The following is a 21,540-nucleotide window of genomic DNA, read 5'->3' as shown; positions in this document are numbered from 1 at the left end:
TGACAAGGTCTAGTGCCCTTCAATCTCACCGGAGTGATTATCCGAGGAGAGTGATGGCTGTGGACCGATTTTTCACGTCCTTTCTTTTTTGACTTCTTGAGGGAATGGCCTTGATTGTTTGCCATATCCCTCATAGTGTTTGGTTATTAACTCGATTCTGGGTAAGTTATAACGATGGCTTTCTGTGCTGTGATTTGACAGCTACTTGACTTGCAGTTTGGCATGGCTCTCCATGCAACACCTTTGCAGCACACGATTAATTATCGTTAATTCCGCAGGATATCTTTCCCAGCATTGTTTGGAACAAATTATTGATCCTATTCATTCATTTAGGAATATCCAGGTATTTTCAATCACTTACTTTCCAATGTAGTATTTAAATTATCATTTTTTTGTATGCTTGGATTTTTGCTCAGCATACAAGTGATTATGTAATTTATTATTATTCTTCTTTATATTTAGATTCCGTTCCTATACACTATAACCTAATGATTGAATAGTGGGCGGATTGGTTATGCATGGCTCCTATGGCAAGCTGTGGCTACATTTGATTCTATAGACTCCTTATCAAATCTCTCTTGCTTTTAATTGTTCTTTGTGGATTAAAGCTGGCCCAAAGTGGTGAGTGGTGTTCAGTATTAAATATTGACATGTGTTGATGTTTTTATCTGTAACTATCTTACTTCCCTTATCAAAACGTATACATCTATGGATTTTGCCATTATTGATTGTATAATTATACATTATGGCTGTGATGGTCTATTTAATTACTCTAACATATTTATTAACATTTGTTGATGTATAATATATACTGATCCATCCCTCATTGATTGTCTTTATCACTTTCAGCATTACCTGTACAGCTCTTGATGAAGCTCGATTAGAGCGAAACATGTAGAGCAATTCCGGCACAGGTTCTTGGCTCCTTGTTGAGCATATTATGTCCTTTGGGGTGGCTATTTTGTTGTCTAAATTTTAATGTCTAATTTTGTTAAATAAAAAATTCGTTTTTTACTATGCTTATATGAGTTATTTAATTTGACACCTTTAAAGTCCCAGGGTTTGTTACCCTTTTCCCATTTGTCTGTCTTTTTACTATTTATGGGATGTGGTGTCTTGATTTGATTAGCTGTGTCCCACAAATCATTTTTTTCTTCCTTTACCTTAGTGCGGTTCTCCTTCACTTACCTCATCCTTTCATTTTGCTTTTAAAATGTCCTTATTTCTTCTGAGAAATCCTCACTTCCTGTTCTTCTGTCTGTAACTACACACAGTAATGCAAGGCTTTCTCCCTGGTGTGGAGTGTTGTGCTCACCCCCTCCCTTGGAATACAGGAGAGTCAGGATGCCCACTAACACACAGCTCCTTTCTTTATCTGCAACGTAGATAAAGAGCGTCCTCACTCTCCTGCTTGCCCCCTCAAGGGAGGGGGCGAGCACGTCACTCCACACCAGGGAAAAAGCCTCACATTACTGTGTGGAGTTACAGACAGAAGAACAGGAAGTGAGGATTTCTCAGGAGAAATAAGGACATTTAAAAGCAAAATGGAAGAATGAGGTAAGCGAAGGTGGACTGCACTAAGGTAAAGGAAGCCATTTAGAAAAAAATTAAATAAATTGTACCTGTACAACCCCTTTAATAATGGGTCGGTGTAACCCTTCCATACATTTATTACCACTCAGAGATCACAGTAATCCTCCCTGACAAAACCTTCATCTGCTTTTCTCTCCAGAAGTATGGGGCCATCTTTATTCAGGCATCATTTATTCATTTACCATTTATTTTCTGGACTGAGATGCCTGTTCAAAGATGACAATCGGGCAAATCCTGGTGCCTGTTCAGTTCTTGGCTGTGTTAACAAACTTCTGGCAAAGATCAGCCCCTGCTGCAGCCTCTCACCTAATGATTTGTTACAAAGCCACAATGCTGCAGTCCGACTACTGGGGAAGGACTTGCTTCCTCCTGCCTGCAATGAACTCAGAACATCATCTCAAGTCAGACAAGGATAGCTTTTTAATCATGCCATTTTTATGAAAAATGATACTGTGACATGTCAAGTATTTCTTCGTGTGGACATAATAAGATACTGACAGTTCCAAAAGCCAGTCCATGTATGAAAGTACCCCTGACCCTGTAGGTCTGGAAAGGAAAGGTAGCTTTCCATGCCTTCTTAATGCGCGCCCAAAACCCAAATAACTCAGATATACAAATATTGACTCTGGGGAACAAAGTCATCGACTGCAATGCCCCTGCTCTGTCATCTGTGGAAGTCCAAAGGAGCAGACAAAAAATAAAATGTTGCTGCTGTCCTCGTACGAATCCAACATTCTGGGTCCAAGAGTGATGGAAGATGACATGAAAATAAAAGCTGCATAAAGGCAGGAGAGGGTTAATGGCGCACAGCCGCCGCTGACTCATCCTGGCATGATTTCAGCCTCCGGAGTCTCACAATATGAAGACGAACAAATCTAGTACAGCATTCATATGATGGAGAGCGCAGATTATCGATAACTTCCAGGGACCAGAAAATAAGGGGTTATAGTGAACAGGGAGAGTCTAGGAACACTGGGACATGTAGTACAGCATCAGCATGAAAAAATACTCCCCTCATATGGAGTACCAACCGTTTGTGTGGGCACTAGATTCACTGGGAGAAAGATCTATATATTTTGTATAGAAATATTGCAGGCAATACTGTCTGAAATTTAAAGCACAACTGTAATAAAACTTTTGCATTTAAATCTGGATGAAGCAGGAAAGGAGTAGAGCCTTACATTACATAAAGTTGGCCTTTAAATGTCCCCCTCTTTCCTTTAGCCACGACCTACACTTTATACTTAGGTAGTCCCAACCATCTACCTGCTGCCACACAGCCTGTGCGTCCAGCTCCAACTGTGCCACATACCACTCTGGCTAATCATTGCTATGGCTGGAGCTGTACTCCTCTGGGTGGCCTGCAGAACCACCATAGGCTTAAACAGGCTGGGTAGAGCAAGACATGGACGATGCTTTTTTTCAACAAAGGCTGTGCAATTGCAGGCAATTCCCGGCTGTCAAATTGACAGCTGGGAGTTGCTGTGTAAGTATAGCTGCTGTAGAATATGCTACTGTCAGACAATGGACTGTCTGACACTGTTTATAAACATTGTTCAGAAGATAGACACAATGTAAGACTGATCCACTCATCTGCAGATCAAATATGAATATGTCAGTTAAAAAGACCTGACATAGAAATAAAATAAAAAATAAAGAAAATGAGAGTTTGTTTTTGTAAATAAAGTTGGTTTCCATTCCATATGCAATTAGTGCCTTCACCCTCTTAATTTATTGTAATACAATACCAAAAGAAAGCCTTGTTTTTTGTCCAAAAGAAAAAAAGAAGAAGAAAGGAAAAAAAAGAAGAAGAAGAAAGGAAAAAAAAGAAGAAGAAAGAAAAAAAAAAAAGAAAGGAAAAAAAAAGAAGAAAGAAGAAATATATATATATTTTAACCTCTTATTGACACTGGCCACACAAACACATATGTGCCCACTTGGCGGGAGGGCCTTAACGCCAAGTGCCCACATATACGCCGCCCTGTGTAAATCACTAAGACCCCTTTCACCGTCGTATTTACCACGATATTCGGCCGCTAGCGGTGCGGTTTTATCCCCCGCTAGCAGCCGAAAAAGGCAGAGGCGCATTGCTGACGGTATTACCGCGGTTTCCAATTGATTTCAATGGGAAGGAGCGATATAGGAGCAGTAAACACCCCGCTCCTATACCGCTCCAAAGATGCGGCTAGCAGGACTTTTGGAGCAGTCCTGCTAGCGCACAGCTTCAGTGTGAAAGCTTTCGGGCTTTCACATTGAAGACTGCAGGGCACGATTTTATCAGGCGGTATAGCAGCGCTATTTTTAGCGCTAGACTTCTGAAAGCACGCTCCCAGCATGGGAGCCGGGGGGGGGGGCGCGGGGATTGGTAAGCACCTGATGCATACTTGAGATTGGGAGCTTTCCGATCATGGGACCGCTGTAACAACCAATTACAGCGGTCACATGATTCGAACGCCTGCCTTACGGCTTTTAGAACTCAAATTGGTGGGGGGCAGTTGACGCGAAGGGGTTAAGCTAGATATACACTTCTAGATTTATTTTGTTCAGCCTGCCGACAGGATGAAAGAACATCTTACTGGATGAAGGAGCTGCTTGGCAAAGAATTTTCCTTTGGCAAAAATGAACTGGACTATTGTTGAGCCAGGTCGTGCTGACAGGGATCGAAATTGGAGACTTTACTTTGTTATCTTACATAAAAAAGATAAAGTTCATGGAATCAACAAGCCCAAAAGGAGAAATGTAAGGCCCCATGCACACTGGGCAAGCCAAGCGCTTTTACATTCCTTTCTCCTGGCAGGAGAAAAGCAGCGTCAAAAAAAATGCGCCTAAAACCAAGTTTTCTACTAACGCGTTTAATCACGTCAAGCACTTAAAGGGGCTGTAAACGCTCATGTTTTTTCACCTTATGGCATCCTATGCATTAAGGTGAAAAAACACCTGGCAGTGACCCACCCCCCCCAGTTTTACTTACCAGAGTCTTGGAATTTCACCTGGCGAGAACGCGCTGTCCCTCTGCCCGGGGTTCTCGGTACTTGATTGGATAGATTGATAGCAGCGCAGCTCCCCCTGCTGTCAATCAAATCCAATGACGCGGGTGCCGAATGATGGATTCGGAAGCATGCCCGCAAGGTAACCCCCCGTGAGAGCACTTCTCCTAGGGGGTTATCTGATGTGGGGAGGAGCTGCGAGAGCCACCGAGGGACCCCAGAAGTCGGTTTTCGGGGCCACTCTGTGCAAAATGAACTGTACTCACCGTATGACATTTTTTTGGGCCACTGAAATGAACGCTCAAGTGCTGTGCGTTTAGAAGCATGTACATGCATTTAGATGTGTTCCGCAATTTTGTTTGCGGCAAAATGCTCCTCTCCTGAATGTGCTGGATCCGTTTTTTTTCTTCTGCCTCTAAATGCTGTGTGCATGAATACACAGGAGGTTATTTACGAAAGACAAATCCACTTTGCACTACAAGGGAAATTGCACTGAAAGTGCATTTGGAAGTGCAGTCGCTGTAGATCCGAGGGGGACATGCAAGGAAAATAAAAAACAGCATTTTAACTTGCACATGATTGGATGATAAAATCAGCAGAGCTTCCCCTCATTTTTAGATCTACCCCTCAGATTTACAGTTTTGCACTTGTAGTGCAAAGTGGATTTGCCTTTTGTAAATAACCCCCACAGGGTAACATGAAGGGGTGTTCAGAGACAGAAAAAAAAAACCCACACCCTTAAAAGTGGTATTTTTGACTACCATTGTGCACGAGTCCTTACAATTGCTCTGGTCCATCGGGAGTGTACAGGTGTGAGAGCAGAACTGGTTAGCTCTGGGAACATTATATGCCCTGGTGTTCAGCTGATCGTGGTCCGAAAACCGATCGTCATGCAGCATTAGACGATCCTGTTATTCTCAGAATGGATTATACACAGACTTATCAGAGAACAAAATGCTAAATCTGCGATTATCTGAATAATGGGGGTTTGACTACAGCAGCGCGGTCCTTAGAAGACATTATGAGAACTGAAGAGCCAACAAGGACAGCTGAATATATGAAATCACACAAACGTGACCCGGGACTTCCCAGATGCCGTATTCTGAGCTTCTTGCATCTAAAAAGCTGCCAATTCAGCCACATTAGTAGGAGATAAAATAGGTGGCCAGAGATTGCTGGTTAGGGGCCTTCAATGGTAGATGAATGCAACTTTAAGGTTTAAATTATCTACCTATATTTTCCCTCCTATGGTTTCTTCCGCCCCGATCATCAACAATGACAACTAAAATCCTTCCATTTTTTTTTACATATTGTAGTTGCGACCCAGTGATTTTTCAATGGGTCTCTGTACTTCTCTATGCAATTGCTCTTGAGAGGAGCTAAAGGTAAAAAAAAAACGATTCCCCTAAATAGCTTCCTTTACCTCAGTGCAGTCCTCCTTCACTTACCTCATCCTTCCATTTTGCTTTTCAATGTCCTTATTTCTTCTGAGAAATCCTCCCTTCCTGTTCTTCTGTCTGTAACTCCACACAGTAATGCGAGGCTTTCTTCCTGGTTTAGAGAAAGCCTCTTGAGGGGGCGAGCAGGAGGGTCAGGACACTCTCTACTTTGCAGATAGAGAAAGGAGCTGTGACCCTCCTGCTCGCCCCCTCAAGAGGCTTTTTCCACACCAGGGAGAAAGCCTTGCATTACTGTGTGTAGTTACAGACAGAACAGGAAGTGAGGATTTCTCAGAAGAAATAAGGGCATTTAAAAGCAAAATGGAAGGATGAGGTAAGTGAAGGAGGACTGCACTAAGGTAAAGGAAGCCATTTAGGGAATTTTTTTTTACCTTTAAAACCCCTTTAAGCAAATATCAAAACGTCTTCATGGGTCAATGTTAGTCTAGAGGAGTGGACATTCCAGCATCATCCAGCCCTTTTCTCCCCAAACTGACTGGGCCCGCCCCTTTTATTTATTGGATTTCCCTTCTTTCAAAAGGCTCTATATCGCATATGGGTGCAAGGCTGGAATTAAATGTATGCATGTTGCTTTTGAATGTTTCTGCAGTGCTTTCTGTTTTTGGACACGTGTTTTGATGCGCTTTTATGCTCCCCCCCTTTTTTAATTTAGCCAATTTGTTGTTGGGCAGATTAAATAATGCAAAACGCATGAAAAATGCACTACATGCTTTTCTGCAACGTCTCCATTGAAGTCTATTGAACCCTCAAAAAAATAAGCATTTTTTTTTTTTTTTTTTTAAACACAAAAGTCCCTTACCATTTTCAAAACCGCAGAGGCACAAAAATGCACTGATGTGAACATGTTCCATAGGAACCCATGTTAAAAAAACATGTCCAGCGTTTCTAAAAAAAAAAGAAGCATGAAAGATGCATTGGTGTGAATAGAGGAGTCATGGCCGTTCCATTAGGGGCGTCCCTCTAATCCGTGGGTCTTCAAACTACGGCCCTCCAGTTGTTCAGGAACTACAAGTCCCATCATGCCTAGTCATGTCTGTGAATATCAGTGTGTAACAATGCCTCATGGGATGTGTAGTTCTACAACAGCTGGAGGGCCATAGTTTGAGGATCCCTGCTCCAATCCATGCTCCCGGCCCCTAATCTACATGCAGGGCGTTGGACGCATGGATTTAAAAATTTTTCTTTTTTGGGGTTCTTTTTGAAGCATGATTAGAGCATGAGGCTCCAATTGGCTTAAAAAAGGGTGGGATTGGGACACCCCGAGCCCACCCAGTTGTGTGACATTATCAAATTAATATTTGCTAATGTCTTTCTTGATCTCCCCCCGGCCAATCAGTAAGCGGGTCCTGAGACCCGATTGGCCGCGAGGAGAAGCAATTGCTTGGACTTGGGGTGGGACAGCCGAAGCCGCGACCTGGAGGGGGTAAGTGCGGGGCTGGCGGGGAGCCTGATGGGCGAGCAGAGTGTGGTGATTGATTGTTCGATCGGGGGGAATTGGAATGGGGATCAAGCGAGCGAAGGGGGTGGGAGTGGTTGGCTGGCTGAGACGAAGGGTTGTGGGCCTCTCCTATCTGCCTGCATTGCACAGAGAATCACAGAGTCCCAGTGATGACATTACTGGATGCAAAATAAAATATGGAAAGAAAAACAACATTTTTATTTAAAAAATGTCATAAGCATGTTGAATAGGGAAGGCGACTAGGAAAGCTTTAGTTACAACTTCCGAAAAAGACAGACTTTAGAGCAACACAGGGGTTAAAATCTCACTGCCAACGTCTCTGAACGGAGCACTGCTATTCACACTCCTGTTACCAGCGAAGTATGAAGCACCTCAGACTCTGGCCCATGGACACATTGAGGAATGGGCCCCCCAATGTCTCTGGAGTGGGGATTAACCCCCGAGTGGCACTGTAGTCTCTGTATGCCAGGCGCCCAGCCACCGTCATTTATTATGCTGCACGCTGCCTGCAGGAGAACAGAGCCTCCCCACCATTACATGTAACATAACTTCACCATGACATCATGGCTCTGCAGCCCGCCACAGCCAGGGGTCCAACGCCCCCCCTCCTCCCCCCGACCCGCCACTGCAGCTGTGATCCCACTAACACATGATGTCACCCTCCATGGGATTTAACCCCTTGCCTGCCAGGACAGAAAGAGGCAAAACACAAGGCGAGAGTCTAGGTCTGAGCGACAAACCGGTCTTAGAAAGTGAGAATTCACAACAAAGCTTTTGTAAAATATGAGCAAAGGAGATTATAACAACATCCCTTGAGAAAAAGCCGAGTTTCACGAACCCATCAGATCTGAAGGTATATAGGTGGATCTAAAAACCAAAACTTTTTGCTTGTTTTACATGCATTAGGAAAGGGCACCTTTTTAAGATAAGTGTGGGCTCGAAGACACAAAAGAAAGAAATCCTATTGTTATGCCGCGTACAGACAATCGTTTTTTGTGATGAAAAAAAACGTTGTTTTTGAAAACGTCATTTAAAATGACCGTGTGTGGGGAAAACGTCGTTTTATATCTTCTTAAAAACGTCCAAAAAAAAAATTCGAACATGCTTGAATTTTTTGGTGTCGTTTTTCAAAACGTCGTTTTTTGTGTCAATTAAAATGATAGTGTGTGGGCAAAACAACGTTTAAAACAACGTTTTTAAACCCGCGCATGCTCAGAAGCTAGTTATGAAGCTAGCTTCAATGGAAAAGAGTGCTGAACGTAACCGCGCTTTGCTAGAGCATTTTGAAAAAACGATGGTGTGTAGGCAACGTCGTTTTTGAAAATTAAGTTTCAAAAACGTCGTTTTATTTCATGATTTAAAACGTCGTTTTTTTTCATCACAAAAAACAACCGTCTTTACGCGGCATTAGTGTCCTTACTGGAAGATTTACCTGCAACATATTATTTAGAGACGATTAAAAATGCAATCAGGGAATAAAGACACTGTGTCTGCTTCCACTTGGGAAAGATTCCCCGGGTGGCAATGAAACGCGTTGTGTACCTGCGACGGCATGGTTTTCCTTCTTCCGCCATTTATAAAGGGACAATGACTGAATAGAATTTGGAAAATTCTAGAGAAATGCTTAAAGTGGTAGTAAACCCTGTTACACCACTTGTACCTACAGGTAGACCTAGAATAAGGCTTACATGTAGGTCCTGTAAATATCTCCTAAACTGTCCATATACGCATCATCGGCGCATGCGTACTGAAGAAGCGGCCCACTCAAGCCGTTTCTTTAGCAGCCGTGCCCAATCACAGCGCCAGAGCCCGCAACCCGGAAATAACTCCAGGAGACATGTTGCCCGTCACACTTCTCTCCTGCAGCTGCGAAACCCCCATTCCTCTCCACCCCCACCCTTTTCTCAGCAGTTTGCAGCAAAGAGGAGAACAGAACGCCTCCTCCAGATCCTGTGCTTCTCCATGCAGCTGTGGAGAGGCTCGTCTCTGCCCCCTGCCCCCCTCATCTCTGCAGTCAGCAGCAGAGAGGGGGGCAGAACTGATGATACAGATCCTGTGCCTCTCTGCAGCCGCAGCACCTCTTCATCTCCACCTCCCCGGTCTCAGCATTCAGCTCCTTTGATCCTCCGCTAGACCCTGCACTTTCTGCTTCCCAGCTCTACCTGAGCTTCTTCCCCACAGCAGCACCAAGTAAGGGAGGTGCACTCAGAGGCGTTGCTAGGGGGGTGCGGTCCGCACCGGGTGACACCATCCCGTTTTTTTTTTTTTTTTTAGCTGACATGCCCAGCCTGCCCTGTGCAATCCCAGCCTGCCCTGTACCACCCCAGCCTGCTCTGTGCCACCCCAGCCTGCCCTGTACCACCCCAGCCTGACCTGTATCAACTCAGCCTGCCCTGTACCATCCCAAACAGCCCTATACCACCCCAGCCTGCCCTGTACCCCCCCCTAAACAGCCCTGTACCACCCCAGCCTGCCCTGTACCCCACCACAGCCTGCCCTGTACCACCACAGCCTTGCCCTGTGCCACCCTAACTTGCCCTGTGCCACCATAACTTGCCCTATACCACCCCAACCTTTCCCATGCCATCCCAACTTGCCCTATGCCACCCTAACTTGCACTATACCACCCCAACCTGCCCTGTACCACCCCAAACTGCCCTATGCAACCTTAACTTGCCCTATGCCTCCCAAACTACCCTATATCACCCCAACATGCCCTATACCACCTTAACCTGTCCTATACCACCCCACTACACCAACCTGCCACTATACCACTCTATACTACCCTAACCTGCCACTATACTATCATTAACAGGGGCTGGTTTGGGGTGCGCCCTGTGCCCATGCGCTGTCTGCTTGGTGCTGGGCAGCCTAGACAGAGGGGGGGGTGACACCATGTTTTACCGCACTGGGTGACACCAACCCTAGTGACGCCACTGGGTGCACTGTGATGTAAGGGAGGGTGTGTGAATCCTGACAGCTGGTTTTAGTGGGGGGGGGGGGGGGGGCACTGGGTCTTACATATGCAACTGGCTACTCTAATGCTGATGCAGTACCTAATGAAACCGAGTTGGACACCCCTGGCCTAGTCCACCCTTAATGACTGCCATTCCCATGAACCTTGGTGGTCAGTGCCTGAGGACACCTCAGACTACCTGCAGTGTAGAAGATCCAATGTCTACTTCACCTGACCCTTCTCACCCAAGCTCCTGCAATATTTATACCATTGTGGTGAGAAATATGACCACAGCAACAATGGCGGGGACAATCAAATATAGTGACTCCCATGAGAGCTTTGTGCCGATTTACAACCTGCCAAAGGATTACTGATGAAATCCCATCAAATGATTGCGGGAAATTCGCAAAGAAGAATGAAGCTAAATGAGCAGAGAACTGATACATAGGTTCTGGGAAATGGAGCTGCGTTATGTAAGATGCAATCAGAGGAAGTGGAATCATGTGAACAGAATCTTCCTGCAAACAAACTCCTATTAATGACCCTCTTGTGTCTCGGGTGAATGTAATGAGGAGCATGTGGTCTGACACATGGAGAACGCAAAACCAGGACTCCACCATGAATGAGCAAAAAAATACTAAAAAACACACACTAAATAATATATATATATATATATATATATATATATATATATATATATAGTAAACCCTTACAGACCACTTTTACCTACAGGTAAGCCTAGATAAAGTCTTCATATCAAATATAGAGGGAAAATGGGGGGGGGGGGGGGGGGGGAATGCGCAAGACAACCACTAATATATAGGTAGTTGGTGTCAAAAAACCTATAGTGCATCATGTACCCTATTGGGTTCTGTTGCTGTAACCAGGTAGTCGTAACTAGAAAAGGGGGGCAAGGGGGAAGTCTTACTTGTAGGTACAAGAAATATCTCCTAAACCTACACGGTTTAGGAAATATTTGCAATAGACAGGCATCGATATCTACGGTGCATGCGCCATAGACAACGGCGCGCAGGAGCACTGAGCGTGCCGATACTAACGGCGATCATGCCGTTAGTGGCGGGATTGACGTCATTGCGGCTCCGGCCAATCACAGCACCGGAGTCGCGATACCCGGAAGTCACTCTGGGAGACATGGCGGCAACAGAGGAGGGGCACAAGGACCGCTGCGGGGGCTTTGACCTCAGGTAATTCATAATGAGCTAGTATGCTATACATACTAGCGTATTATGCCTTTGTCTTTCAGGCTGTATTTTTTTTTCCGCCTTTACTTCCTCTTTAAGCTGTGATTATAGTGACTGAGTTTACATCTACTTTAATAGGCTGCTTAAAAAAATATATATATAATATTCTGGTCATCATGTAACAGACCGGATAATGTAGAGATACACGGTACAGAATCACTATGACACATAGCGGATATATTTCACATCTATATAACGTTGCTGTGCAGGTTAGAGGCAAACATAATCTTCTGTATGGAGAACAGCAAAATATAGTGTTGCAGATTTTATCGAAGGCTTAGTTTACATTTATGTGTGCCGGGAACACACGCAAAACCGCACCCTTTCCCGACATACACCAAAATATGCTACTCTTTGGCAGACGTGCCATTATTTAACGGCATTTAGCAATTGGTTGAGGATTAAAAGAGGCAGTATGCAGGCATCTGGAGTTAGGGTCCTTTCACACGTGCGGACCGTTCGTCCATTTTTTCATACGTCCGTTTACGGACTGCAATGCTTTCCAATGGGATAGCGTACGTTAGCGGATGAGCATCCGCTAACGTCCGTTAACATCTGTATCCGTTAAGCTCCGTTTTTTTGAACAGAAGAAAACCCTATTTTTCTTCCGTCAAAAAAACGGAACGGACGAAAAACGGATGTTAGCGGACGATCTGTTTAACATCCGATCCGCTAACATCCGTTTTTCATCAAAATATGTAATAAAAATAGAGTTCTAACAAACAAAAAAAACGGATGAAAAAACGGATGAAAAAACGGATGACAACTAATGAAAAAACGGATGACAACTGATGAAAAAAACGGATGACAACTGATGAAAAAAACGGATGACAACTGATGAAAAAAACGGATGACAACTGATGAAAAAAACGGATGACAACTGATGAAAAAAACGGATGACAACTGATGAAAAAAACGGATGACAACTGATGAAAAAAACGGATGACAACTGATGAAAAAAACAGATGACAACTGATGAAAAAAACAGATGACAACTGATGAAAAAAACAGATGACAACTGATGAAAAAAACGGATGACAACTGATGAAAAAAACAGATGACAACTGATGAAAAAAACGGATGACAACTGATGAAAAAAACGGATGACAACTGATGAAAAAAACGGATGACAACTGATGATAAAAAACTGATCTAAAAAACGATCCGCACGTGTGAAAGGACCCTAAAGAGGTCCACATAGATCATCCTCTGTACCACTGTTGTCAGTCTGCAATCGTGACCAGAAGACTACCCTGCAGTAGAGCAATCTGAAAGTGAGGCTTGAACAGCTCGTGGAAGGGACAACGTTGAGGGCGGTGTGGAGGATGGTCTATGTCGGGGATATGCAATTAGCGGACCTCCAGCTGTTGCATAACTACAATTCCCATGAGGCATAGCAAGACTCTGACAGCCACAAGCAAGACACCAGAGTCAGAAGCATGATGGGACTTGTAGTTTTGCAACAGCTGGAGGTCCGCTAATTGCATATCCCTGTTCTATGTGGACAGATTTACCCCGGATGCCTGCATACTTGGATGTGCCTGTTTTAATCATCAACCATGTGAGTTGCTAAATGTTGTACCTTCATTAAATGTAACCATATTGCTACACTTAGAGGCGCCTCTCTTCGCTTTAATACTCAGTTGTGACATGACGCTACTTGTATATCAAGACGTTGCTGGTATATCAAGTCAAAAATGTAAACAATTTTGCTCGTCTTGCACCAAGTTACTCTCAAAAGATTTCACTGTATATCTTTTCTGCAATAAGGACCAGTTCACACCACATGAAATGGTCTGGGCCCTTGTGTTTGTATATTGTGATATGTCACAAATTATTTATGCAGACGGGTCCACTTTAAACTTTTTGCAAGTTACGAGTAGAAAAAAAAAAAAAAAAAGAAGAACTGTCTGCTGACTACAACGACCGATCAGCTTCATGCAGTTCCTAGTATACTACTGAAGCCCAACGCGTTGAGCAGAGATCATCTGTGACCAGAAACAGCAAATCTCACCTGGAAATTCTTTTGGCGGTCTAATGGCTCTTTGTATCTCAGTGCCGAATAAAACGCTTCTTTTGATCCCTCTTCTGTACACCAGGCTGCAAAAAGAAAAATAGGAAACATTCATATTGGAGAAAGAAAAAAATATATATTCAGCCTGAAACTATTAAAGGGTTTGAAATAAAAGCTGTCTGATATATTGTGAATAAGTAATAGAGCGATACCTAGAAAATATGCATAAAATTAGTAATACAATCAGATGGTCCGTCTGAACCAACAGTATTGGGCTAGTGAGCATAAACACAATTTAGAAATAAATAATAAACAATTGGTGAATAAATATATAAATAAAGTCCATTCAAAAGTGTTGAATAAAGTCCATTCAAAGATGTTCTTATCAGATTAATGCTGAAAGTTCAGTGTAAAAGGTGTCCACCTCCACCAAGAAGATCCCCCAAAAGTGCGCTAATGGATGGCTTCTTACCACAAGGTGTTGACCTAATTGTTTAGAAAAAGTCAAATAAAGCAGTTGGTCACTAAACCAGTTCAGAGATTCAGCTGCGCGGCTCTACGTTTCCTAGACTCAGGTACTCTCATGATATTTGAACCAAGAGGGAGAGGGAAACAATCATAGTGAAGTACTATTTAATAAAATATTTCAAAAATATAAACAACGTCGCCAAATGGCTTCTTACTTTTGTAGTGCCTTGGACCCGGCACTGAGGCTAGTCGGCATGGCTGATAGACAAATGAGATGAAAGTTCCTCGCTGGGGAACTGGCGTGCTTTCCAAGCCAGATGAGAGTTTCCTCGCTGGGGAACTGTCGTGCGTTCCAGGCCAGAGAGCCAGCGGGACCGGAAGTGCGTCATTCGTACATAACCAGGCGCCTCGACGTACGTTTCGTGGTTTCCCTCTCCCTCTTTGTTCAAATATCATGAGAGTACCTGAGTCTAGGAAATCTCTGAACTGGTTTAGTGACCAACTGCTTTATTTGACCTTTTCTAAACAATTAGGTCAACACCTTGTGGTAAGAAGCCATCCATTAGCGCACTTTTGGGGGATCTTCTTGGTGGAGGTGGACACCTTTTACACTGAACTTTCAGCATTAATCTGATAAGAACATCTTTGAATGGACTTTATTCAACACTTTTGAATGGACTTTATTTATTTATATATTTATTCACCAATTTTTTATTATTTATTTCTAAATTGTGTTTATGCTCACTAGCCCAATACTGTTGGTTCAGACGGACCATCTGATTGTTTTACTAATTTTATGCATATTTTCTAGGTATCACTCTGCCAGAATGTACCGACAAAACAAAGAGGGTTATGTACGGAAGGCAAATCCACTTTGTACTACAAGTGCAAACTACAAGCGCAAAGTGCACTTAAAATTGTAATGAAAGTGCACTTGGAAGTGCAGTCGCTGTAAATCTGAGGGGTAGATCTGAAATGAGGGGAAGCTCTGCTGATTTTATTATCCAATCATGTGCAAGCTAAAATGCTGTTTTTATTTTCCTTGCATGTCCCCCTCGGATCTACAGCGACTGCACTTCCAAGTGCACTTTCAGCGCAATTTCAAGTGCACTTTACACTTGTAGTGCAAAATGGATTTGCCTTTCGTAAATAACCCCCAAAGTCCTTCCATTAAAAAAAGCTGCAAAGAGCGAATGTGGTACCTGTGTGAAGATAATCAAAAAAAGAGGGAAACTGGCACCCACCCTTAGGCTGGATTCACACCTATAAATTTTTAGTGCTTTTTGCATGTTGCAGATTTGCACCACAGAACGTGTTCCATAGGAAACCATGTTACATGGACTGTGGTGCAAATCTGCAAAAAGCACTAAAAATGCATAGGTGTGAATCCAGGCTTAGCAGCCACTACTTTTTTGCTCACAAAAAAAAAAAAAAAAAAAAAAAAAATCAAAACACACTTTTGAAGGAGCTCCGGATACGCCACTTGAAGGGCGTCTCTAGTACGGTAGTGGAAGTTTAAACTATCACATGGCAGGAGTAGAAGGAGTAAGCATCAGAGCGGAGTAACAGACAGGGACAGGTGACAGCTATTATTGCGGTATATTATATATACACTGTGTCATGTGTTCTGTATATTGGGGCTCATCAGTGTCAGTCCAATTTAACTGATAATGTGCTTGAGAAAAAAAAATAAAGACCAAATTTGCTTCCTGCGCCCAACCTATGCCCCATGTCATGGTAGAGGAGCGAGGTCAGGACATGACAACCTTACATAGGCCATCTGTGCCCACGCCCCACGGTATTTTCGGTAGATTTTGGCACACATGTTTTTGTACTGAAAACAAACAATCATCATACATTATTACATTGCGGCGACACACAACGCACGTTATGCGTGTTGGTGCTCTGCAGTGTTATTTATTTTGGGTGGCATGCCAACACAGGGCTAGATTCAGGTAGCCGTGAGCATTGTTACGGCGGCGTAGCGTATCGTATTTACGCTGCGCCGCCGTAAATCAGAGAGGCAAGTGCTGTATTCACAAAGCACTTGCCTCCTAAGTTACGGCGGCGTATCGTAAATGGGGCCGGCTTAAGCCCGCTTAATTCAAATGAGTGAGGGGGGCGTGTTTTATGTAAATGGATGGTGACCCGACGTGATTGACGTTTTTTACGAACGTCGCATGCGCCGTCCGTGTACATATCCCAGTGTGCATTGCTCCAAAGTACGCCGCAAGGACGTATTGGTTTCGACGTGAACGTAAATTACGTCCAGCCCTATTCGCGAATGACTTACGCAAACAACGTAAAAAATAAAAAATTTGACGCGGGAACGACGTCCATACTTAACATTGCGTACGCCTCATAGAAGCAGGAGCAACGTTACGCCGGAAAAGCCTTACGCAAACGACGTAAATAAATTCCGCCGGGCGCACGTACGTTTGTGAATCGGCGCATCTAGGTCATTTGCATATTCTACGCCGAAAACGCCACCTAGCGGCCAGCGTAAATATGCACCCTAAGATATGACGGTGTAAGAGACTTACGCCAGTCGGATCTTAGGCTAATTTTGGCGTATCTTGCTTTCTGAATACAGAAAGAAGATACGCCGGCGCAGCTTTGAATTTACGCGGCGTATCTATAGATACGCCGGCGTAAATCAATGCTGAATCTAGCCCACAGTTTTCTGATAGAAGTGCAACATACATCATGGGGCTCTGCCAAAAAATGCCACCTGTGCCTTTATTTGGTGCATTTTAGTACATAAGGCAGCAAATTCAATAGAATAATCTGGATTGTTGCAATGCACAACATAACGAATGTTAAAAGTACCACTAAGATGTAAAAGGGCCCTGAAAAAAAACAAAAAAGGAAAAAACTACTATCTCAAGTTTAACCCGACCCGTATACTAAGGCTCGGCTTCCACCTGTGCGACTTTTCATGCGGCTTGGGACTGCAAAGTCACATGACAAGTCGTACCCCATGATTTCCAATCAGTACTGTTCAGATCTGTTCGACTTCAAGTAGCAGCGACTTCAAAGTAGTCTCTGCACTACTTTGGTACCACTTTGATGCGATTTGAGGTCCAGGACCTCAGGAATACACAGGCATTGCTTCAAGTTGCATCAAAATCGCGGCACAATTGCGCGACTTTGGGGTAGAAACAGAGCCTTACAGTGGTTGTAGACCACGAAATATGAGCAAAGCATATACTTCTATAGTGTGTCTCAATTAAAAGCACCAAGTGCGATTTCTGTCTGCTGCTTCATTCCTCTGCCATCAGCAGGAGTCCCTTCTAACAAGATTTCCTGACACCAAGAGAAAAAAGGTGGCAGGGGAGGGACTTCCAACTGATTGTCAGCCTCAGCTCTGTTCCTGGGGGTTGTAACCCCTTTACATGTACACAGTGTAGGGACCTCAGGATAGTCCCTACACTGTGTACATGTAAAGGGGTTACAACCACTTTAAAGCATATAGGAACTCAATAAAACAGAAATATAATATAAAATACAACTTACCATGACTTTGGTTTGGCTCACACTTGTGTGGGCTGTGTTCTGCATGTAGGGCAGCCCAATCATTTCAACGGGTCGCCCTACATGTAGAATCACAGGGAAATAAGTACCTGACCCTTTTCTTAAAATCATGCTGCATGGAACTTCGGCACCATGCAGTTTTATATGTGCAAAAAACATGAGCGTTTTACCCATGTATGGGGGTGCCATTAGTAAAGAGAAGCGCGTTTCTCTCACGTGTTGGAAACGTGTGCAATTGTGAGTGCGTTTTTGACCCGCAATAATCTAAACCTAGCCTTAGATATGGTGGCTGCATTCGTTTTCTCTTTCCAGGCTTTTTTTTTTTCCCCCCGTTACATTTGGTGATCTTGCCAGTAAAAACACTTCATGTTTCAAAGTTACAATGTTCACTTGCTATACTTTTGTCAGCAGCGTTGTCACACTAGGACAGGACTACAAAACACCTTCTCCTTTTCTCATCCTAATATAGAGGTAACGTCTGATCTACCACGTTAAAAAATATCCTTTTTATTTTTAGTGTTCTTCTGTGGGTTTTGGAGCTGCTCCGAGGCAAAAGTCCAAAGCTTGAAGAACACAAAAAATTGCATATGGTTCAGAACTTCAGACATGTGAACAGACTGAGCTTTGTACCAAGATGACGATATGTGACTACATCACACAAGTGACCACATTGCATGCTTTATCATTCTTAAACTAAAACAAACCATTGCACACAATGCAGATTATTGAGGGGGGGGGGGCAGGACAGCAAATAATGGTGGAGAAGGGGGTGACAGGAGGTCAGATAGTAGGGGAGAAGGGAGGGGGAACAGGGTACAGAGAGTGGGGGGGGGGGCAGATAGTGGAGAAGAGGGGGACATGGTGCAGACAGCAGGGGAGAAGGGAGGGGGGGCAGAAGTACAGATAGTAGGGGAGAAGAGAGGAGGACAGGAGGGGAAAAAAAATGAGGGAATAGAGGGATACAAAGGAGGGCAGATAGTGGAGAAGAGGGGGGGGGGCAGAGGAAGGAAGAAAGAAAGTAGAGGAGAGGGGGGTGGGAAAGCAGAATAAGGGGGGAGAAGAGGACACAGGAAAGAAAGAGGGATGGACAGGAGGGTAGGTGGGGGGAAGGGGGAGAGAGAGAGAGAGAGAGAGAGAGAGAGAGAGAGAGAGAGAGAGAGAGAGAGAGAGAGAGAGAGAGAGAGAGAGAGAGAGAGAGAGAGAGAGAAGGAGGGGGGGGAGAGAGAGAAGGAGGGGGGGGGAGAGAGAGAAGGAGGGGGGGGGGAGAGAGAGGAGAGAAGGAGGGGGGGGAGAGAGAGGAGAGAAGGAGGGGGGGGGAGAGAGAGGAGAGAAGGAGGGGGGGGAGAGAGAGGAGAGAAGGAGGGGGGGGAGAGAGAGGAGAGAAGGAGGGGGGGGAGAGAGAGGAGAGAAGGAGGGGGGGGAGAGAGAGGAGAGAAGGAGGGGGGGAGAGAGAGGAGAGAAGGAGGGGGGGGAGAGAGAGGAGAGAAGGAGGGGGGGGGAGAGAGAGGAGAGAAGGAGGGGGGGGAGAGAGAGGAGAGAAGGAGGGGGGGGAGAGAGAGGAGAGAAGGAGGGGGGGGGAGAGAGAGGAGAGAAGGAGGGGGGGAGAGAGAGGAGAAAAGGAGGGGGGGGGAGAGAGAGGAGAAAAGGAGGGGGGGAAGAGAGAGGAGAGAAGGAGGGGGGGAGAGAGGAGAGAAGGAGGGGGGGAGAGAGAGGAGAGAAGGAGGGGGGGGAGAGAGAGGAGAGAAGGAGGGGGGGGGGGGAGGAGAGAAGGAGGGGGGGGGGAGAGGGGAAGGAGGGGGGGGGGGGGGGAGAAGGAGGGGGGGGAGAGGAGAGAAGGAGGGGGGGGAGGAGAGAAGGAGGGGGGGGAGAGGAGAGAAGGAGGGGGGGAGAGGAGAGAAGGAGGGGGGGGAGGAGAGAAGGGGGGGGGGGGGGAAGGGAAGGGGGGGAGGAGAGAAGGAGGGGGAGGGGGGGGAGGAGGAGAAGGAGGGAGAGGGAGAGAGAGAGAGGGGGGGGGAGAGAGAGGATAGAAGGAGGGGGAGAGAGAGGAGAAGGAGGGGGGGAGAAGAGAGAGAGAGAGGAGAAGGAGGGGGGGAGAAGAGAGAGAGAGGAGAAGGAGGGGGGGAGAAGAGAGAGAGAGGAGAAGGAGGGGGGGAGAAGAGAGAGAGAGAGAGAGAGAGAGAGAGAGAGAGAGAGAGAGAGAGAGAGAGAGAGAGAGAGAGAGAGAGAGAGAGAGAGGAGGAGGGGGGGGGAGAAGAGAGAGAGGAGAAGGAGGGGGGGGGAGAGAGAGAGGGGAGAAGGAGGGGGGGGGGGGGAGAAGAGAGGGGGGGGGGGGGGAGAAGAAGAGAGGGAGGGGGAAAGAAGAAGAGAGGGGGGGGCAGAAGAAGAAGAGAGTGGGGGGGGGGCAGAAGAAGAAGAGAGTGGGGGGGCAGAAGAAGAAGAGAGGGGGGGGGGGGCAGAAGAAGAAGAGAGTGGGGGGGGGCAGAAGAAGAAGAGAGTGGGGGGGGGCAGAAGAAGAAGAGAGTGGGGGGGGGCAGAAGAAGAAGAGAGTGGGGGGAGGCAGAAGAAGAAGAGAGTGGGGGGGGCAGAAGAAGAAGAAGAGAGTGGGGGGGCAGAAGAAGAAGAAGAGAGTGGGGGGCAGAAGAAAAAGAGAGTGGGGGGGGCAGAAGAAGAAGAGAGTGGGGGGAGGCAGAAAAGGAAGGAAAAGAGAGTGGGGGGGCAGAAGAAGAGAGTGGGGGGGCAGAAGAAGAGGAGAGTGGGGGGAGGCAGAAGAAGAAGAGAGTGGGGGGAGGCAGAAGAAGAAGAGAGTGGGGGGAGGCAGAAGAAGAAGAGAGTGGGGGGAGAAGAGAGTGGGGGGAGAAGAAAAAGAAGAAGAAGAAGAGAGTAGGGGGAGAAGAAGAGAGTGGGGGGAGAAGAGAAGGAGAAGAAGAAGAGAGTGGGGGGAGAAGAAGAAGAGAGTGTGGGGGGGTGCAGACAGCAGGGGATAAGAGGGGGGAGGGGGGGGGGGAGGAAGGCAAATAGTAGGAGATGAAAAGGAAGGCATAGTAGGGGAGAGGAAGAGGGTAAATAGTGGGGGAGAAGAGGGGGTGATAAAAGGAGGGCAGTTAGTGGGAGAGAAGGGGGGGTACAGGAGGTCAGATGGTGGAAGAGAAGGGAGGATATGGGAGGGCAGAGAGTGGGAGAGAAGGAGGGGATACAGAAGGGCAGATAGTGGGAGAGAAGGGGGGATACAGGAGGGCAGATAGTGGGAGAGAAGGGGGGATACAGGAGGGCAGATAGTGGGAGAGAAGGGGGGGGGGGCAGATAGTTGGGTGGGGGTGGTCAGATAACAGGGGAAGGAGATGGGTCACAGCAAACAGGATAGTGAGGGGAGGAAAGGGGGCAACAGGGAAGAAAGGGAGGAGAAGGAAGGTAGAGGGGGAGATGGTAGGTGATAGTGGGGGGAAAGGGGGAGGGGCATATAGTTGGTTAGGGAGAAGGGGGGGGGGGAAAGTTTTGGATAAAGTTTCTATAAGGTGGGATTGTTGATGATCGGGGTTGGAGGTGATCTGGGCAGACAGAGAGAAAGGGGGCACAAATGACAGGTGGGGGGCAGTTGAGGGAAGGGGAATGTCTAGGTGACAGCTGTCCCCTCTAACTTTCCGATATCACCCCAATGACGTCATTCGCTGTACTCACCCGCTCTCGGGCGATCAGGCCTCGCAGTCGGGTCACCGTCCTCCGGACGGTTGCGATGACCTCACCGGGAAGAAGAGCCGCATGACGTCACCGTCAGCCAATCCGCGTTGGGGGTCGGCGCTAGGCGGGCCA

The 21,540-nt window shown here is 46.0% G+C and overlaps 1 protein-coding gene across 2 annotated transcripts in view; it reads right to left on the bottom strand.

Annotated features, from left to right (window-relative positions):
* Positions 1-21,540, bottom strand: part of DUSP16 (dual specificity phosphatase 16) — a 47,275-nt gene extending 25,735 nt beyond the window's left edge. For both annotated transcript variants that reach the window (XM_040345371.1, XM_040345370.1), the window contains exons 1-2: positions 21,409-21,540; positions 13,732-13,817 (exon numbers count right to left, since the gene is read on the bottom strand). The gene's annotated coding sequence lies outside the window, so the exon portion shown is untranslated. The remainder of the gene's footprint in view (positions 1-13,731; positions 13,818-21,408) is intronic.

This window comes from Rana temporaria, chromosome 3 (assembly GCF_905171775.1).
Source record: "Rana temporaria chromosome 3, aRanTem1.1, whole genome shotgun sequence".
In the NCBI taxonomy this organism is placed as follows: domain Eukaryota; kingdom Metazoa; phylum Chordata; class Amphibia; order Anura; family Ranidae; genus Rana; species Rana temporaria.
Note: the sequence above shows the minus strand (reverse complement) of the source record. Positions and strands in the feature narration are given on the sequence as shown.